The following is a 20,025-nucleotide window of genomic DNA, read 5'->3' as shown; positions in this document are numbered from 1 at the left end:
GCAACAGGAGGAGGAATTTATAGAGAATCAGAGTTTGAAGGCTAGTGGGATTTGATTGCAGGACTTCGACAGGACTGGGGGAAACAGAGACTCCACTCTTGGAGGGCACACACAAAGTAGTGTGCACATCAGGACCCAGGGGAAGGAGCAGTGACCCCATAGGAGACTGAAGCAGACCTACCTGCTAGTGTTGGAGGGTCTCCTGCAGAGGCGGGGGTGGCTGCAGATCACCGTGGGGACAAGGACACTGGCAGCAGAAGTTCTGGGAAGTACTCCTTGGCGTGAGCCCTCCCAGAGTCTGCCATTAGTCCCACCACAGAACCCATGTAGGCTTCAGTGTTGCCTCAGGCCAAACAACCAACTGCGAGGAAGGGTACCCAGCCCCACCCATCAGCAGTCAAAGGGATTAAAGTTTTACTGAGCTCTGCCCACCAGAGCAACAGTTATCTCTACCCAGCACCGTTGCCTCCCATCAGGAAACTTGCACAAGCCTCTTCGATAGCCTCATCCAGCAGAGGGCAGACAGCAGAAGCAAGAAGAACTACAACCCTGCAGCCTGTGGAACAAAAACCACGTTCACAGAAAGAGAGACAAGATGAAAAGGCAGAGGGCTATGTACCAGATGAAGGAAGAAGATAAAACCCCAGAAAAACAGCTAAATGGAGTGGAGGTAGGCAACCTTTCAGAAAAAGAATTAGAATAATGATACTGAAGATGATCCAGGACCTCGGATAAAGAATGGAGGCAAAGATCGAGAAGATGCAAGAAATGTTTAAAAAACACTTAGAAGAATTAAAGAACAAACAGACAGAGATGAACAATACAATAACTGAAATGAAAACTACACTAGAAGGAATCAATAGCAGAATAACTGAGGCAGAAGAACAGAGAGATGACCTGGAAGGCAGAATGGTGGAATTCACGGCTGCAGAACTAAATAAAGACAAAAGAATGGAAAGAAACGAAGACAGCTTAACAAACCTCTGTGACAACATTAAATGCAACAACATTCGCATTATAGGGGTACCAGAAAGAGAAGAGAGAGAGAAAGGACCAGAGAAAATATTTGAAGAGATTATAATCGAAAACTTCCCTAACATGGGAAAGGAAACAGCCACCCAAGTCCAGGAAGCACAGAGAATCCCATACAGGATAAACCGAAGGAGAAACACGCCGAGACACATAGTAATGAAACTGGCAAAAATTAAAGACAAAGAAAAATTATTGAAAGCATCAAGGAAAAAACTACAGATAACATACAAGGGAACTCCCATAAGGTTAACAGCTGACTTCTCAACAGAAACTCTACAAGCCAGAAGGGAGTGGCATGATATACTTAAACTGATGAGAGGGAAGAACCTAAAACCAAGATTACTCTACCCAGCAAGAATCTGATTTAATTCGATGGAGAAATCAAAAGCTTTAGAGAGAAGCAAAAGCTAAGAGAATTCAGCACCACAAAAGCAGCTCTACAACAAATGCTAAAGGAACTTCTGTAAGTGGGAAACACAAGAGAAGAAAAGGACCTACAAAAACAAACCCCAAACAATTAAGAAAATGGTCATAAGAACATACATATCAATAATTACCTTAAACGTGAATGGATTAAATGCTCCAACCAAAAAAACCAGGCTTGCTGAATAGATAGAAAAACAAGACCCATATATATGCTGTCAACAAGAGACCCACTTCAGACCTAGGGACACATACAGACTGAAAATGAGGGGATGGAAAAAGATATTCCATGCAAATGGAAATCAAAAGAAAGCTGGAGTAGCAATACTCATGTCAGCAATACTCATATCATTCTTTACAATAAAGAATGTTACAAGAGACAACTAAGGAAACTACGTAATGATCAAGGGATCAATCCAAGAAGAAGATATATCAATTATAAATGTATATGCACCCAACATAGGAGCACCTCAATACATAAGGCAAATGCTAACAGCTATAAAACAGGAAATCGACAGTAACACAATAATCGTGGGGGACTTTAACACCTCACTTACACCAATGGACAGATCATCCAAAATGAAAATAAATAAGGAAACAGTAGCTTTAAATGACACAATAGACCAGATATTTTAACTGATATTTATAGGACATTCCATCCAAAAAGAGCGGATTACAATTTCTTCTCAAGTGTGCACAGAACATTCTCTAGGGTAGATCACATCCTGGGTCACAAATCAAGCCTCAGTAAATTTAAGAAAATCGAAATCATATAAAGCATGTTTTCTGACTACAACACTATGAGATTAGAAATGAATTACAGGGGAAAAAATGTAAAAAACACTAACACATGGAGGCTAATCACTATGTTACTAAATAAGCAAGAGATCACTGAAGAAATCAAAGAGGAAATGAAAAATTACCTAGAGACAAATGACAATGAAAACACAACGATCCAATACCTATGGGATGCAGCAAAAGCAGTTCTAAGAGGGAAGTTTATAGCTATACAAGCCTACCTCAAGAAACAAGAAAAATCTCAAATAAACAATCTAACCTTACACCTAAAGGAACTAGAGAAAGAAAAACAAAGAAAATCCAATGTTAGCAGAAGGAAAGAAATCATAAAGATCAGAGCAGAAATAAATGAAATAGAAACAAATAAAATAATAGCAAAGATTAATAAAACTAAAAGCTGGTTCTTTGAGAAGGTAAACAAAATTGATAAACCATTAGCCAGACTCATCAAGAAAAAGAAGGAGAAGACTCAAATCAATAAAATTAGAAATGGAAAAGGAGAAGTTACAACAGACACCTCAGAAATACAAAGCGTCCTAAGAGACTACTACAAGCAACTCTATGCCAATAAAATGGAGAACCTGGAAGAAATGGACAAATTCTTAGAAAGGTATAAACTTCCAACATTGAACCAGGAAGAAATAGAATATATGAACAGACCAATCACAAGTAATGAAATTGAAACTGTGATTAAAAATCTTCCAACAAGTAAAAGTCCAGGACCAGATGGCTTCACAGGTGAATTCTATCAAACATGTAGAAAAGAGCTAACACCCATTCTTCTCAAACTCTTCCAAAAAATTGCAGAGGAAGGAACAGTCCCAAACTCATTCTATGAGGCCACCATCACCCTGATACCAAAACCAGACAAAGATACTACAAAAAAAGAAAAGTACAGACCAATATCACTGACGAATATAGATGCAAAGATCCTCAACAAAATACTAGCAAACAGGGCTTTCCTGGTGGCGCAGTGGTTGAGAGTCCGCCTGCCAATGCAGGGAACACGGGTTCGTGCCCCGGTCCGGGAGGATCCCACATGCCGCGGAGCGGCTGGGCCCGTGAGCCATGGCCGCTGGGCCTGCGCGTCCGGAGCCTGTGCTCCGCAACGGGAGAGGCCACAACAGTGAGAGGCCTGCGTAACGCCAAAAAAAAAAAAAAAAAAAACTAGCAAACAGAATCCAACAACACATTAAAAGGATCAGTCACCGTGATCAAGTGGGATTTATCCCAGGGATGCAAGGATTCTTCAATATACGCAAAGCAAGTAATGTAATACACAATATTAACAAACTGAAGAATAAAAACCATATGATCATCTCAATAGATGCAGAAAAATCTTTTGACAAAATTCAACACCCGTTTATGATAAAAACTCTCCAGAAAGTGGGCATAGAGGGAACCTACCTCAACATAATAAAGGCCGTATACGACAAACCGACAGCAAACATCATTCTCAGTGGTGAAAAAGTAACAGCATTTTCTCTAAGATCAGGTATAAGACAAGGATGTCCACTGTCACCGCTGTTATTCAACATAGTTTTGGAAGTCGTAGCCACAGCAATCGGAGAAGAAAAAGAAATAAAAGGAGTACAAATTGGAAAAGAAGAAGTAAAACTCACTCTTTGCAGATGACATGATACTATACATAGAGAACTGTAAAGATGCCACCAGAAAAACTAATAGAGCTAATCAATGAATTTGGTAATGTTGCAGGATACAAAATTAATGCACAGAAATCTCTGGCATTCCTATACACTAATGATGAAAAATCTGAAAGAGAAATTAAGGAAACCCTCCCATTTATCACTGAAACAAAAAGAATAAAAAACCTAGGAATAAACCTACCTAGGGAGACATAAGACCTGTATGCAGAAAACTATAAGACACTGATGAACGAAATTAAAGATGATACCAGCAAATGGAGAAGTATACCATGTTCTTGGATTGGAAGAATCAATATTGTGCAAATGACTATATTACCCAAAGCAATCTACAGATTCAATGCAATCGCTGTCAAATTACCAATGGCATTTTTTACGGAACTAGAACAAAAAAATCTTAAAATTTTTATGGAGATACAAAAGACCCCGTATATCCAAAGCAGTCCTGAGGGAAAAAAATGGAGCTGGAGGCATCAGACTCCCTGACTTCAGACTATACTACAAAGCTACAGTAATCAAGACAATATGGTACTGGCACTAAAACAGAAACATAGATCAATCGAACAAGATAGAAAGCCCAGAGATAAACCCATGCACCTATGGTCAACTAATCTATGACAAAGGAGGCAAGGACACACAATGGAGAAAAGACAGTCTCTTCAATAAGTGGTGCTGGGAAAACTGGACAGCTACATATAAAGAAATGAAATTAGAACACTCCCTAACACCATACACAGAAATAAACTCAAAATGGATTAGAGACCTAAATCTAAGACCGGACACTATAAAACTCTTAGAGGAAAACATAGGAAGAACACTCTTTGACTTAAGTCACAGCAAGATCTTTTTTAATCCACCTCCTATAGTAATGGAAATAAAAACAAAAATAAACAAATGAGACCTAATGAAACTTCAAAGCTTTTGCGCAGCAAAGGAAACCATAAACAAGACGAAAAGACAACCCTCAGAACGGGACAAAATATATGCAAACGAATCAATGGACAAAGGATTAATCTCCAAAATATAGAAACAGCTCATGTAGCTGAATATTTAAAAAACAAACAACCCAATCCAAAAATGGGCAGAAGGCCTAAATAGACATTTCTCCAGAGAACACATACAGATGGCCAAAAAGCATGTGAAAAGCTGCTCAACATCACTAATTATTAGAGAAATGCAAGTCAAAACTACAGTGAGGTATCACCTGACACCAGTTATAATGGGCATCATTAGAAAATCTACATACAACCAATGCTGGAGAGGGTGTGGAGAAAAGGGAACCCTCTTGCACTGTTGGTGGGAATGTAAATTGATACAGCCACTATGGCGAACAGTATGGAATTTCCTTAAAAAATAAAAAATAGAATTATCATATGATCCAGCAATACCACTACTTGGCATATACCCAGAGAAACCCATAGTTCAAAAAGACACATGCACTCCAATGTTCATTACAGCACTCTTTAGAATAGCCAGGTCATAGAAGCAACCTAAATGCCCATTGACCGACGAATGGATAAAGAAGATGTGGTACATATATACAATGGAATATTACTCAGCCATAAAAAGGAATGATATTGGGTCAATTGTTGTGATGTGGATCGATCTAGAGACTGTCATACAGAGTGAAGTAAGTTTGAAAGAGAAAGAGAAATATCATATATTAACGCATATATGTGGAACCTAGAATATTACTCAGCCAGAGAAAGGAATGTTATTGGGTCAATTGTTGAGACATGTATGGATCTAGATACTTTAATACAGACTGAAGTAAGTTAGAAAGAGAAAAAGAAATATCGTATATTAACGCATATATGTGGAACCTAGAAAAATGGTACAGATAAACTGGTTTGCAGGGCAGAAATTGAGACACAGATGTAGAGAACAAACATATGGACACCAAGGGTGGAAAGCCATGGTGGGGTGGTGGTGGTGGTGGTGTGATGAATTGGGTGATTGGGATTGACGTGTATACAGTGATATGTATAAAATTAATGACTAATAAGATTTTGTTGTATAGAAAAACAAAATAAAATTTTTAAAAACCCAAAAAGATAAAGTAAGTAAAATTTAAAAATTTTGTAATTATTAAAATAAAAACAAATAATAAAATAAAAAAGAAGAGAGCAACCAAACCAATAAACAAATCCAGCAATGATAACAAGCACTAAAAACTATACTAAGATAAACATAAATCTTAGAAACTAGTCAGTCGCAGACAGCAAACCCACAGTCTACAGTTGCTCCCAAAATCCACCGCCTCAATTTTGGGTTGATTTGTTGTCTATTCAGGTATTCCTCAGATGCAGGGTACCTCAAGTTGATTGTGGGAATTTTATCTACTGCTCTTGAGGCTGCATGGAGAAATTTCCCTTTTCTTCTTTGTTCACACAGCTCCTGGGGTTCAGCTTTGGTTTTGGCCACACCTCTGTGTGTAGGTTACTCTCAGGCTTCCATTCCTTTTGGGAAGTCTGAGGTCTTCTGCCAGCGTTCAGTAGGTGTTCTGTAGGAGTTGTTCCACATGTAGATGTATTTTTGATGTATTTGTGGGGAGCAAGTTGATCCCCACCTTTTACTCTGCCACCATCTTAAAGGTTCCCCTATCTGTCCTTTTAAAAAAAAAAAATAAAGAAGTACCCAAACTACCAAAAGATTTTAAAATTTTGTTGTTAAATACTATGACTCTGGGAAAGAAAGGAAAAAAACAAATGCCAATGAATGAATGAATGAATGAATGTTCTGTGAATCAAGACAGCTCTCATAAGAAGTGACATCATATGTTTCCCTTGCAAGTATAACAGAAGGACAGACAAGGAATTACTCGAAGTTTTCCAGGTCCAGTTTGCTTTACCTGTGGATTAAAAGGACTGGATTGCAGAAGAAAGTTCTTTTGATACTCTAAGGCATACTTTCATCCACTTTCTTTTTTTTTTAATTTGCCTTAATGTAATTTATTTATTTATTTAATATATTTATTTACTTATGGCTGAGTTAGGTCTTTGTTGCTGCACGCGGGCTTTCTCTAGTTGCGGCGAGCAGGGGCTACTCTTCATTGTGGTGCGCAGGCTTCTCACTGTGGTGGCTTCTCTTGTTGCGGAGCACAGGCTCTAGTCATGTGGGCTTCAGTAGTTGTGGCTCGTGGGCTCTAGAACACAGGCTCAGTAGTTGTGGCACATGGGCCTTGTTGCTCTGCGGCACGTGGGATCCTCCTGGACCAGGGCTTGAACCCATGTCTCCTACACCGGCAGACGGATTCTCAAACACTGCGCCACCAGGGAAGCCCCTCATCTACTATCTTAAGTCTTCTCTTACCAAAGAGAAGTAAAATGACAGCACATTTGGATTTGAAAAAGTGTTCATTGCTAGAACACTCAGCCACCAACACTCTGGGATCAGTTGGGATGGAACAGGGGCCAAAAAAACCCCAAACCTTCAGCCAGATCATTTAAAACATACCTGTTTGAAATCTCTTTGCTTTGTGTCTTTTCTTGATGACTTCTCCAGACATCTGCTTTTATTCCCGTACAAGTTATTTCAAAAGATAATGAAAGGTGGGTAAAAGGACTTTTCAGGCCCTATGGGAAAAAGAAAGTATAGGTTATTTTTGTCTTTGCTTTGATCATTCTTTCCATGACTCTCCAGTTGGCTTCATAAACTGTTACTGAGATCAAAACAATAATTCCTGTTATCACTCTGAACGGGTGTCTGTCTGAGTAAATGTGCAGAAGTTTCTTTTCATTGGCCTGCTCAGAGCAGAGTTCTTAGAAATATACAGCATAGAACTCCTATAACTCTATTCATTAAAAACTGATTCGTCACTGACAAGGTTTCCTTGGACTCTCAGCAGATATAACAGCTTTGAAATGAGACTCAAGTGTCATTTCATCTCGTGTAGCTACAGATATGTACCTGTTATCCTTAATAATCTCATTTTTTCTACTTTTGTTGTCTCCAGTTCTGCCCAGCTGGAGACAATATTGTCCTTCTCATGCTGGACCAGTCTGACCCCAGTTCCCTAGCAGATCATGACCAGGTCAGGAAGTTAAAGCAGTTTTGTTAGCACCACCTATAGATAGAACCTAGAACTATTCTTCCTGGTTTATAATTGACTGCAGGAAGCTCTTGAATTGGAGCCCATTTTGTTGCAGGATTTTTTCCCCCTTTTACTCACCATATTAATTCGGATCATGAATTTGCTTTGCTTTCCTTGCTGGACTGGCTATACTCCCTGAGCTGGAGCTCACTTGGTTATGACTCCAACTCCCTATTTGGCTTGCACCAAGCCTCTTTCCTGTGGACTGTAGCTCCTGGCAAGAGCCTTGCTGTGAAGAGAGTTATAATCAACATCAGATGGATTCCTGATGCTGTTCTCTGCCCAACTGAGAGGGGCCCGTAGTTACTCAGTCTTGAGGCTGCCATGTCCTTTGGCTTATGGGCTTTTGATTTCCTGGCTACTACAGAAGTTAGGTGCTCAAGACTCATTGGTATCCTCATGCCCAGTTTTTCACAGTCTCACCTTCTCCGCCTTTCCTCGTTATACATGTTGCTGAGGTACTAGCATGTGTCATGTCTCAGTCTGCCTAATTATTTTTTAATTGAAGTAGAGTTGATTTACAGTGTTGTATAGGTTCTGGTATACAGCAAAATGATTCAGTTACACATATATATATGTATACATTCTTTTTCATTATGGTTTATTACAGGATATCGAATATAGTTCCCTGTGTTATGCAAGAGGACCTTGTTGTTTATCCATTCTATATATAATAGTTTGCATCTGCTCATCCCAAACTCTCAATCCAACCTTCCCCCAACCCCCTCCCCCTTGGCAACCACAAGTGTGTCCTCTATGTCTGTGAATCTGTTTCTGTTTCGTAGATAAGTTCATTCCTGTCATATTTTAGATTCCACATAATAGGTGATATGTTATGGTATTTGTCTGTCTCTTTCTAACTTACTTCACTTAGTATGATAATCTCTAGATCCATCCATGTTGCTGCAAATGGCATTATTTTATTCTTTTTTATGGCTGAGTAATATTCCATTGAATATATATACTACATCTCCTTTATCCATTCATCTGTTGATGGACATTTAGGTTATTTTCATGTCTTGGCTATGGTAAATAGTGCTGCTACGAACATAGGGGTTCATGTATCTTTTCAAATTATAGTTTTGTCCAGATATGTGCCCAGGAGTGGGATTGCTGGATCATATGGCAACTCTATTTTTAGTTTTTTGAGGAGCCTCCATAGTGTTTTCCATAGTAGCTACACCAATTTACATTCTCACCAAAAGTGTAGGAGGTTTCCCTTTTCTCCACACCCTCTCCAGCATTTATTACCTGCAGAATTTTTAATGCTGGCCATTCTGACCAGTGTGAGGTGTTACCTCATTAGTGTTTTGATTTGCATTTCTCTAACAATTAGCAATGTTGAGCATCTTTTCATATGCCTATTGGCCATCTGTGTGTCTTCTTTGGAGAAATGTCTATTTAGGTCTTCTGCACTTTCTTTGACTGGGTTTTTTATTTTCTTGATACTGAGCTGTATGAGCTGTTTGTATATTTTGGAAATTAAGCCCTTGTTGGTAACATTATTTACGAATATTTTCTCCCAGTCTGTATGTTGTCTTTTTGTTTTGCTTATGGTTTCCTTTGCTGTGCAAAAGCTTATAAGTTTGATTAGGCCCCATTTGTTTATTTTTGCTTTTATTTCTATTGCCTTGGTAGACTGACCTAAGAAAACATTGGTACAATTTATGTCAGAGTATGTTTTGCCTATGTTTTCTTCTAGGAGTTTTATGGTTTCATGTCTTATATTTAAGTCTTTAAGCAATCTTGAGTTTATTTTTGTGTATGGTGTGAGGGTGTGTTCTAACTTCATTGATTTACATACGGCAGTCCAACTTTCCCAACACCACTTGCTGAAGTCAGTCTGCCTAATTTATGATACTATGGTATTTATCCCTATATGTATATATGAATGCATTTGTTTTCATTATTTTAAGATAAACTCACTAAAGATTAAGGCATTGTATCTTCAACTTTCCCTAGAATCCTCAGATGCTGATGTAGAAGAAAGAATTCTTAAAGCCCTTTGATGCCCTTGAAGCCACTACTCAATTGACCTTAGAGCATTGTACTTACTATTTATAACCTGTCCATCCACTTCAGATCTATGACATACCTGAATGACACTTCACTTATCCACCTGAGCCTAATAGAAATCACTGCTCATAATTCCATTACTTGTTAGTTATTGGACTCTCCAGAACTTCAGAAGGCATTCCTTCACCTAACAATCCAATTTATGCCTAAATTTGCTTTAAATTTAGCTTTTGACACAGTTTAGCATAAAACATGATGCTGATATCTAAATAATGTGATTTTATTTTATAGTCTCTGGCAGCTGAAAGATATCAAAGCTGTTACTCTGAAACTGGAGTTTTATTCCCCACACCATGACCTTAGTAGTACTGAGTTTCTTCCCATCTACTAAAAACATTTTTCTATCAACACAACTTTTTAGTTCTCCTTTTCCTCCTAGAAATCTTTTCCTTCCTGGCATCTTTCCCAGATCATTTCTTCAACCCTATTCAGAAAACTTCATTTTATTTTATTTATTTTTAAAAATATTTATTTATTTATTTGGCTGCTCTGGGTCTTAGTTGCAGCATGAGGGATCTTTTAGTTGAGGCATGTGGGATCTAGTTCCCTGACCAGGGATCGAACCTGGGCCCCCTGCATTGGGAGTACAGAGTCTTAACCACTGGATCGCCCGGGAAGTCCCCAGAAAATTTCATTTTAAGTATTCATTGCTGAGACATTTTTCTTCAGAACACAAAATTGATAATAATCTCAGTCAAAACATAATTATGGGGCTTCCCTGGTGGCGCAGTGGTTGAGAGTCTGCCTGCCGATGCAGGGGACCCGGCTTCGTGCCCTGGTTCAGGAAAATCCTACATGCCGCGGAGCGGCTGGGCCCGTGAGCCATGACCGCTGAGCCTGCGCGTCCGGAGCCTGTTCTCCACAACGGTAGAGGCCACAACAGTGAGAAGCCCGTGTACTGAAAAAAAACCAAAAAAACAAAGAACATAATTATGGCACATCTAGGGCACTGGAAGAGTTTCGCTGCTGTCCCTGCTTCCTATGCTCAGTGAATTGCAAACTTCTGTGGTTCCACCAATAAATGGGCAGGCAAGGCAACATGTACATTTTTGTCTTAGTCACTAAGAACTCCTGTCAGTATTGTTTTAAAATATGTCTGGCTTTTGTCTTCTCAGCTACTCACCTGTTAATCTGATATGTATTACTAATTTTCACTTTATGAGTATAGTAGTCCCCTCTTATCTGAGGGGGATACATTCCAAGACCCTCAGTGGATGCCTGAAACTTTGGATAGTTCTGAACCCTATATGCAGTTGATCCTTGAACAACAGGGGTTAGGGCTGCAGATTCTCAAGCAGTAAAAAATCCAAGTATTAGAGTCTACCCTCCATATCCACAGTTTCTCCGTATCTGAAGTTTCTCCATATTTTTACTTCCTCTGTATCCATGGTTTCTCTGTATCAGAGGTTCTGAACCTGTGGATTGAAACAACCTCAGATTGTGTAGTACTACTGTAGTACTACTGTATGATTTACTACTGAAAAAAATTCATGTATAAGTGGACCATGCAGTTCAAACTCCTGTTGTTAAGGGGTCAACTATATGCTGTGTTTTTTCCTATACATACATACCTAAGATAAAACTCCATTTATAAATTAAGCACAATGAGATTAACAACAATAACTAATAATAAAATAAAACAATTGTAACAATATACAGTAGTAAAAGGTTTGTGAATTTAGTCTCTCTCTTTAATGCCTTTTGCATCTTAACTAAGCACATGTCACACACTGGCTGTAACTTTTGGAGTTTGCAAAACAAACACAAATTTCTTTTTCCTTCTTCACAATTTCATGGATAGAAGATTCGTTCTTACCATAGATCTTAGCAACCTCAGTATACATTTTTCCCCCCTTTCCTTATTGAGAACTTTCACCTTTTCCCTTAAAGGAAGCACTCTTTTGGTATATACAAATCACCACTCTTGTGCTTTGGGGCCATCATTAAGTAAAATAAGGGTGACTGGAACACAAGCACTGTGATACTGTAACAGTCATTCTGATAACTGAAATGGCTACTGAGTGACTAATGGGCAGGATGCTCTGGACAGTGGGATGATTCGAGTCCTGGAAGGGAAGTTGTGAGATTTCATCACACTACTCAGAAAGGTGCGTGATTTAAAACTTTGTTTATTTCTGGAATTTTTCCATTTAATATTTTCAGACCACAGTGGACCATGGGTAACTGAAACCAGGGAAGTGAAACTGTAGATAAGAGGCAACTAGTGTATCCCTTTCTGTTTTCCTTAGGGATGTTAGACATCCTATCCAACATGGTCCACAGCTGATTTCCTGGGAATGTTTAGTCACCATCATCCTGGGATTCCCTTTATCTTTCTTTTAAATTGAATTCCCTGTTTGCTTGATCCTTTTCTTCCTCTTTCTTTATTGATTCTTTCTTTTTGATGACGTATGTTCTCTGTTAGTTGCCTGAGAAAGGTTGTGCGGGAGGATGTCAGTCAGGGTTCAACCAGAAAAAAACAGAACCAATAGGAAAGATACAGTAAGGGGTTTATTTCGAGGAACTGGCTTAAGTGATTGTGGGAGCTGGTTTGGCAAGTCTAAAATCCATAGGTCAGGCTGTGAGAAAAGGCAGGCCTGAAGTCTCAGACACAGGCTGGAACTGCAGTCCATAGGAGAAATTCTTTTCTTCTTCCAGAAAACCTCAGATCTGCAATTAAAGCCTTTCAACTGATTGAATCAGGCCCATCCAGTATATCTAGAATAATCTCTTTTACTTATGGTCAGCTGATTATACACATCTATTTTCCCTATTCTTTCTTGAGATCCTAAAAGTTGCTTAAAGGCTATAAGAGGACTTCCCTGGTGGCACAGTGGTTAAGAATCCACCTGCCAATGCAGGGGACCACAGGTTCGAGCCCTGGTCCAGGAAGACACCACCTACTGTGGAGCAACTAAGCCTGTGCGCCACAACTACTGAGCCTGTGCTCTGGAGCCCGCGAGCCACGACTACTGAGCCCACGCGCTGCAACTGCTGAAGCCTGTGCCCCTAGAGCCTGTGCTCCACAGCAAGAGTAGCCACTGCAATGAGAAGCCCTTGCACCACAACGAAGAGTAGCCCCCGCTCACCGCAACTAGAGAAAGCCCGCACACAGCAACAAAGACCTAATACAGCCAAAAATAAAAATAAATAAGTAAATAAATATATTAAAAAAAGGCTATAAGAAAAGCTTGCTAAACCATCCTTATTCAATGAGAGCTTACCTCAGATCACTTAGATATAGTATCTCTTCTTAGAGAATGTTATGAATTTTTATTTTTGGTTCCTCGTTTCCCAGCCTCAGTTTGAAATACTGTGCTACCGTAAACACGTCCCACCCTGTCTAGAGATAATAAATGAATATAATTGATTGTTACTGCTTTTCTTATTTATGTTTTATTTCTTGCCTGGATTTGGATCTCCTCAGTAAGAAGAAAAGATCTCTTTTTTTTTTTTTTTTTTTTTTTTTTTTTTGCGGTACGCGGGCCTCTCACTGTTGTGGCCTCTCCCGTTGCGGAGCACAGGCTCCAGACATGCAGGCTCAGTGGCCATGGCTCACGGGCCCAGCCGCTCCGCAGCATGTGGGATCTTCCCGGACCGGGGCACGAACTCTTGTCCCCTGCATCAGCAGGCGGACTCTCAACCACTGCGCCACCAGGGAAACCCCAAAAAGATCTCTTGAATATGGAACTTTTCCAGAAGACTATTTTCATATATTGTGTTTTAATTCTCATTACTTTCAGTCTCATATTTTGGCCTTTTTCTGATCTTGCCTAAGCTTCTGAGAGTTTCTCTTTATAACCATCCAGTTAATATAAGCCATATATAAATTTGAACTTCTAGTATGAAAATTCTAAGAATATGGACATTCTGTTCTTTAATCATTAGAAAGCAAATTATAAAGTTTAGCATCCAGTTTCCTACTACTATGACACATTCCACCCTAAACAGCATGGGAAAAATTCATTCCAGCTTCATTTACATTAGCAATGAATTTCAATTCATAACCAGTTGGCTTTAGAAGTACTACCATTCCCTTTCCATATCCTTATCTATAGCTTCAGCCTCCAACCAAGTCCCTGAGACATATGGTTTTGTATTTCTTGGAAGGTTTACAGGAATTCGTTACTACATTCAAAATCCCTTGGGTCCAGCTGCAATGTGGGGTAATTACTCCAATGTGGAGAAGAGTCAAACTGCATGAGAACATGCTTCTCCAATAATTTCTAATCCAAATATTCAAAGCAACAACACACATGTTTGCTTAGATTTTAGAATTGTAGGGTGGAAGCTCAGTTGAGTGGTGGGCATAATGATACTTTGGACAGTAAGCATTGGGAGTATATGGGCTTTATTAAGCAGTGAACCCTTGGTAAGGATTTAAAAATATTTCTACACCAAAAAAAGGACTTCTCAGCATCACTGCTACTTCCCAGTAGTAGTTTTGTCAACAGGAAACTAGATCAACCAAAATGAAATATTCACAGTCAGTCAGTGGGTGGGGCAATACTGCTTATTGTCGAACTATTTTTATGCTATGAAATCCATTTTACAAACAACCTTATTCGGAATTCCAATATATAAAACAGATAAGGAAAGAACAGCTCAAGGTGAGGAATATGAGATGCACAGAGAGAAGTGAGTTTAGCTTTCTCTTCATATCACAGTGACCTGCAAAGCACATCTGTAAAAACCCAGAGCTCTGCAGATCATACTAGGAAAACCTTAAATCTATATTATTTCCAAGAATATTTTGGTTATTTGCTGAATAATATATTGCTTATTTTTGCTGTGTAAGATGTAGCCAGTAAGCACCAGTCAGTGAGCCAACTTTTTGAAGGACTCATTGTACATAGCCTTAAAATAAACATCCAGGGGAAGAAATTGCCATGGAAAATAAAATATTTGAGCCTGGAGAGAATCTGAGATAAAAACATAAGAAGGAAAAACACTTGGAGCACGAATGAGTAGAATCATAAGCAAATATTTTACAACATGCTAAATAGAGCACACCTGATCTTGTTTTATCCAGGAAACTAAATAGAACTAATCTTGGTAAGTAAGTAGATAGAAAATGCTTAGGTTACTAAGAGCTATCTATATACCAAATAGTTCTGGAGTAAAGATGTAGTTGTGCTTACCAGGAATCTACTAAACATAATGTCTACTCACCAGCACTTTGGCACAGTTGTTTTGCTTGCTGAGAGCCCAGGTATAACTGAGACACACCAGGATCCTAAAGTGCTTTATGAGTCACTGAGAGAAGATTACACTACATCCAGCAGAGGTATAGTTATATGATTATGATATAGTATAATGTATTATAATAATAAATATATAATGTAATTATGTATTATTGCTGGATATCTGTTGGAAAACTTATATGGCATGTCAGAAGCTAATTTTCCAGCAACCAGCATATCTGTAAGGCCTGGATATTGCATTAGTTGACTGTGTCATGTAAGAGGAGTTCCTATGTACAAGTGCTGAAAACAGCTAAAGTCATTGAGGGGACCAGAAACAAAGATATGAAACAGGAATGTTTTGAGGACCTTAAAGGTTGAAAGGTTTGTCAGAGAAAAGTAGAAGCGGGCATTAATTATAAGATGAATAAGTTCTGGGGATCTAATGTACAGCATGGTGACTACAGTTAACAATACTGTATTGTATACTTAACATTTGCTAAAAGAGTGTATCTTAAATGTTCTCACCACATACACACACAGAATGGTAACTATGTGATGTGAAGGATGTGTCTAACTTACTGTGGTAATCTTCTCACAATATATATGTATATCAAATCATCACATTGCACACCTTGAATTTACACAAAGTTATTTGTCAATTATATCTCAATAAAGCTGAAAAAAGTAAAAATTAAATTAAAAAAGGAAGAATCTTCTCTTGCTCATATAAGCTTAAATTCACTTTGTTTTTCAACTGGTGTATTTATAAGGCATTTGTCTTCCAGAAGTAGATTTGTGTTTCAGTGACAATGGCAATAATGCTTCCTTTGTAGAACCTATCTGTGTGGCCTTGTCCAGATCAGACTGGGTAAAGCACAGAGCACCCATCTGCTTCTTCTGTTTGCTGCCTCAATTCGGTGGCTGTGCCACATGGATGGCATTCAGAAATAAGAGTTGTATGTCCGTAGAGTCATGAGCCGGTCCTGGTGATTTTAAAGGCTGAAGGTTTTGATTCTGAAACCAAATGAATACAATCATAGATGCTTAGCCTGTCCTGACTAGGCTTCCTTCCTTCCATTAATTAACATATGTAGTATTTTATAGGCACTTACTTAGGCACTGTATAGCTGTTATAGGGCATATAAAGTTTAATCCAATACGGCTCTCCCCTCTAAGGATCTTGTTATGGTTATTCTTATATCTTCCCTTCTGCCCATCTCTAAAAATTTCTCACTTTTCTTCTTGGAACACTGTACTAGGATTAGATTTGCTTCCAGGGACTGTCCATGACTTCGAAAAATGAATCTCTTGCTTGCCAGGATCTCTGTACAGACTCTGCCGAGTCAAATTCAGTGCCAGAGAGAATGTGTGCTTTGTTTGATCAGCACTGATTTCTGAACTGGGCCCTGGAAAAAGAAAACATGGATTTTGTCACTATCTATGGAGCCAGAGAAAAGGGTCCTGATTGCATTCTGTCCTGATTACAGCTGTGCTGCTACCAAGTGTGGCGCTCAGAATGTCTACTGTGGTCTCATGGCAACCAAACTCAGCTTCTGCATGCAGCAAATGTGAGGGCCTGTTAAATAGATGAGCTGTACAACTTGTAAAGTATCCAATTCTTGACTTGGAAGTGACTTTGGCTTTGATAACTTCTCCTTCCTCAAGAAAATCATCTCCTACTACCCATCCAGAATGTCAAGTTCCTCCCGATCCCCATGATGATCCATAAATATCTACTCTGAACTCATGACGATGATTGGATTCAACATTGTAATTGCATATGCCTGACTTTTCCACTCTGTCAACAGCCTGTTCCCTGGAGTATCTCCCAGTGTGCATGTCATATCCTGTTAGGTAGATTTTGAGCCTATAGGACTGCATCTCAAAGCTTTATGAGCAAAGATCCCACTTAATTCTCTGTCATTTTTAGCACTTAACACATTGTTAGTGCTTTAAAAGGATGAAACAACTTCTTGACTGTGTAGGTGTAGAGTGTTTATAAATTTAAAAGATACTTCTACATCAGACTTCCCCGGCGGCACAATGGTTAAGAATCTGCCTGCCAATGCAGGGGGCATGGGTTTGAGGCCTGGTCTGGGAAGATCCCACATGCTGCAGAGCAACTAAGCCCGTGCTCTGCAACAAGAGAGCCCACCACAATGAGAAGCCTGCGCACCACAAGGAAGAACAGCCCCCACTCACCACAACTAGAGAAACCCCGCCTGCAGCAATGAAAGACCCAACGCAGCCAAAAAGAAAAGACAAAGCTCTACATCGATTATCTTCTGCAATTTCCACAATTACCCTGTGAGGGATGGCAAATCTCTTTGACAAATGAGGAAACCGAGGCATAAAGGGCTGAAGTCACAGATGGTGACAGTACTAGGTTTAGGATTAAATTCTCCCGACTAGTGGTCTCAGACATTTCTGGTTAAATATTGTCTCATCACATCATTACTCTCTGAAAGCTATTCCCACCAGAAATCTAATTTTAATTAGATATTTCATCTCTTAAAACTCTATAGGGTGTCTAACATTTACAAAACCATGCTGGGTGGAGGCAGTGAACACTGCCTGGGTTGCCAAAAGCAGCTAAAAGGTATAAGGACAAAGCCATCAGACAGATTTTCTTTATGACTCTTTGAGACAGGATAGTGCAATGTCAGATCCACCTTGACACCAAGTTATGTTGAAACTCAGTCTTTATCATGGGGACCACTGGGTGCCTTTCTCACAGCCACTTCAGCTTGGTTTTACAAGTGTTCAAATAGTGAGACTCTGTTCCAGAGCGTCATTGAGCTTCCTGCCATATCTATGGATCTATGATCATGACTTTAATTTTAGAGCATGGAAGGGATCTTAATAAGGATCATGAATCACACTTTACAAATGAGGATAAAGGATGTGAACTTAAGTGACCTGTTCTATCAGGGCCATGGAGCTGGGCAGGCTTCTTTATTCATTAATTGATTCACTTAGAAAACATTTATTTGAAAACATATTTTGTTCCAGGAATTATTCTGGGTACTGGAAATACAGCAGTGGAAAAAAAAAAAAAAAACAAAAATCACTGCTTCAATAGAGTTTCTATTCTAGTGGAGGAAGGCAAATAATAAATAAAAACAAAAAATTAAATTATAGGGTGTATTAAATGCAGCAACACATGAAAAAATAAATAAAGCAGGTGTTTTAGTCTGTTTGGGTTGCTATAACAAAATACCACAGACTAGGTAGCTTAAAAATAACAGAAATTTATTTCTTAGAGTTCTAGAGGCTGGAAGTTCAAGTTCAAAGCATGGTCACATTCTGGTGAAGACCCTCTTCCTGGTTCAGTCAGCATCTTTTCATTGTGTCCTCATATGCTAGAAGGAGCTAGGAGAGCTCCTTGGGATCTTTTTTATAACAGCGCTAATTCCATTCATGAGGGCTCCACCCTCATGACCTAAGCACCTCCCGGAAGGCTTCTCCTAATACCATCACATTGGGCATTAAGATTTCAACATTTAAATTAGGGGGTTTGGGGGAGAGGGAAGGACACAAACATTCAAACCATAGCAGCAGGAAAGGAGGGTAAGGTGTTCTGGGGGTACTGGGCAAATTTTAAATAGGGAGGTCAGGGAGGTATTCACTGACAAGGTGACATTTTTGAGCAACAACATAAAGTAGGTGAAGAAGTAAGTATTGAGAGGACCTGGGGAAAGCCTGTGCAAAGCCCTGAGGCAGGGGTGTGATGACATCTTTGGGAGGCCAGGGCCAGGGGCTGGGGCTGAATGAGCAAGGTAGTGGGAGTGAGTACTGGAAATGAAGTCTCAGAGGTCCTGGAGAACCAGATCTATGTGGAGCCTTGTGGGCCTTGGCAAGGACTTTGGTTTTTACTCCAAGTGAGTGAAATGAGATATTGAAGAATCCTGAGCAGTGAAGTGATATATTTGTGTTTAGTTTTAAGTGGATTACTCTGGGTTTTTATGTTGAGAATGGACTAGAGTGAGGCCAGGGTAGAACCGGGAAACCAGTTATTAGGAGGCTGTTGTGATAATTCAGGCAAGAGAAGGTGGTGGCCCAGACAAGGTGGGAGTGGTAGAAATGGTCCAAGAGGTTGAATTCTGAATTTTGGAGGTGGAGCCAAGAGGATTTACTGAAGGATTGGATTTGGGGTGAAAAAGAGAAAAATCAAAGGGGACTCCAAGGTTTTTAGCCTGAGCAATTGGAAAGATAGAGTTGCACTTGCCTAAGGATGGCCGAGGCTGCAAGAGGAGCAGGTTTGGAGGGAGATGAACAGTTCAGTTTTAGAAATGTTTCCTTTGAGATGTCTTTAGATATCCAAGCAGTGATGTCAAATAGGCAGGTGAATATGAATCGAGAATTTAGATAAGAGAATTGGACTAGATAATTGAGTGGTCATCAGAGTATTGCTGATATTTAAAGCCATGAGAATGCCAAGAGAGTGAATGTAGATAGAGAAAGAAGAGAGCTCCAAGGATTAGGTCTCAGATATGTTCAGTATTTTAGTCTAGAACTCAGTCTCCTGATGTCCCTACCAACGTATACACTGGAGCATTGGTTCAAGGCTTATATAACTGGTTTAATTCTAATGTGGACTACCAAACCAACATTTTATAACGCTGTCTCATATAAAGGCATCTCAGGGATCCAAGTTGTTATAAAACAAGCTTGCCTTAAATTTCAGGTATATGGGGTCTTGTTCATATTCATGAGAGAAGATGAGGGCAATATTTCACAGGGCTGTCTCCAC

The sequence above is a fragment of the Mesoplodon mirus genome (genome assembly GCF_964341445.2).
Source record: "Mesoplodon mirus genome assembly, chromosome: 8".
NCBI classification, from domain to species: Eukaryota; Metazoa; Chordata; class Mammalia; order Artiodactyla; family Ziphiidae; genus Mesoplodon; species Mesoplodon mirus.
Note: the sequence above shows the minus strand (reverse complement) of the source record.